The sequence below is a fragment of the Gymnodraco acuticeps genome, unplaced genomic scaffold (genome assembly GCF_902827175.1).
Source record: "Gymnodraco acuticeps unplaced genomic scaffold, fGymAcu1.1, whole genome shotgun sequence".
NCBI lineage: Eukaryota > Metazoa > Chordata > Actinopteri > Perciformes > Bathydraconidae > Gymnodraco > Gymnodraco acuticeps.
This window is the reverse complement of record NW_022990565.1, coordinates 1785321-1787854: the sequence shown is the minus strand read 5'-3', so window position 1 is coordinate 1787854 and position 2534 is coordinate 1785321.

The window sequence follows — 2534 nt, the reverse complement described above, 5'->3', positions numbered from 1 at the left end:
GACGCTCACATTGCCTTTAAGGGCAGCCGACACAAACGAATGCCGTGCTTCCATGAGCGTCAAATCCCGCCGCAGATGGGAATACATTGCAGTCAGTTGAAAGCTATTTGCGTCCCTTTATGACGCTGAAGGAGCCTAGGAGCGTCACAACTGGACGCCACGGACACTGACCAAACGTCGCTCCTGGACGCTTAGGGAGGGAGTGAGAGTGTGTTGCACCCACAGTCCCTGCCTCCTCAACAGACAGGGAAACAGAGCCTAAATACACACACTCTAATCAGCACAACAAGACACGGGTGAGGGGGAAGGAGACAACGAACATAGGACACCAGGTGCACACAATCAGCAACAGACATAACGGGAGGGGGAACACTTTTAGAACACAAACTTATAACTGTACAGAAGTACACACATACAAACCCAACTAAACGCAGTCAGCACTTGAACAATTACTGCCACTTAACGCTATGATGTCTACACCCCCACATATTATTTGCACCCGGATTATTCTTAACCGCTGTCATTCTACCCCAGCATAAGCACTTTCGGCGCTCTCGCTAACTCCCCTATCTTGTCAGGCGGAGCCGAGGACCCGACCAGCACCTGCCAGACGACATTTCAATCAATACGGTGTAATCCTTTAATAAATACTATCTCAATAATTAGTATAAATTACATAAAATGTGCAAATATGCCATGCCAAACGGTACTGTGCAATCACGCTAATAAAGTGCAAAACTGTTCACTAAAGCAGTGGCGGCGCCAGAGATTTTCTCTAGGGGGTGCTGTGGGGTAGCTTGACGTTTCATAGAGGGTGCTCAAACATTTAGGGTTTCCCATTAATGCACCAGCGCTACAGTTGAATTTTCTACTGCAACACTCCCCACGCACACACACACAGTGCACCCGCGACTGTTACAATGAAGGCTCGATAATCAGCTCACGGCATATAGGCAGGGGTAAAGTGCTATTTTTACAAGTGGGGAGCGGACCTCACCTCCTCTAGGAGGGTCCTCACCTCCTCTAGGGGGGTCCGGGGGCTAGCTCCCCCGGGAAGATTTTTTGTTACATATTTAAGTTAAAAGCATCAATCTGGTGCACTTTGAGAGCAACATTAAGAGATCTATGGATACATCTCAACCCCCATACGAAACAGAACTGTCAACAGATTTTCTATTTCTTTATAGATATTTTACAAATCACTCCCCTTTTAAAACAAACCGTTTGAGACCCACTGAGATAACTAGACTAAAGTTAACTATCTAAACACTGAGAGAGTCCTTTACTTCACCTGAGTTGAGGTTACCTGAGACTCTCCGTCTGACAGGAGAGAGTTCTCCCTCCACCTTGTTGTTGAAAAAGCTCCTTATATCCATTAGCTTGGCTAGCTAGCACCAGATGCTAACCACAACGATCTCCGGTAGATACCCACTGGTGCGCGAGGCGAGCTCTCTCGCTCGCTCGCGCACGCACGCACACAAAATAGCTCGTGCCACACACACACACACACACACACACACACACACACACACACACACACACACACACACACAGAGCAGGGCTTGAATGAAACACAGAGACCCAGAAGTAAGCTACTTGTACTCACGAGGCCTATTATGTGCAGAATCCCTCTCGCTTTCAGTTGGTTTTGATTGAGTGTCCACACGTGGTCGTTTAAGGACTAGAAAACGATCAATTTTTCACTTTGCTGTTAGCAAATCATTTGGCGCTCTAGCTAACAGGAAGTCAATCAAGTGTCACAAAGTAATTTAGCCTATGGGTAGGTCAAAAATCGAATGGGTGCTGACCATTGGCCTAATCATATCACCTGTGTTGGCTTTATGTTTTTGGTCAAAAATGTGTTTGTTTCACATATGCATTGATGTAATCAATAATATTTCTAATTTAATTTAATAAAAATAATAATAATAATTTTCGAAAAAAAAAACAAAAACACATATTTCTTGGGGGTGCTTAGGGGGTGCTTTGGCAATCCTGGGGGGTGCTTCAGCACCCCCTAGCTCCCCCCTGGCGCCGCCCCTGCACTAAAGTGCTGAGTTACGAGGCCCGAAGCCGTCAGTTCACAGTGAAGTTACCTTCGTCACATATAGACACAATTTCCTGAAGTAATCTTCGTAATAACTAGCAAACTAAAGATCATGTACATCCACTGCACACATAATCTGAAATAACAACTCATATTTCTCGCATCAAATGACATCAAAAGGCATTTTAATGGCCAAACTAACTTTAAAATAGGCATTTTACACCGAGAATAAAACGAAGTTCGGCCATGTTTTTTTTTTCTGCAGGGAGAAATGTGAAGATCACGTGACATAGACGCCAGCCATTGGAATGAATGGTGAAAACAAATGTAGGGATCTTACAATTTCAGAGGCGTTTTTGTAGAAATACTACGTCCTACATTGTGGACCAACGTAGTTATTACACGTTTTTTTGTGAGACTGGGTTGGATTATCAGAACATTTCAAAGGGGACACAGACACATTGGATTAACCCAGTGGGTTTCAAAC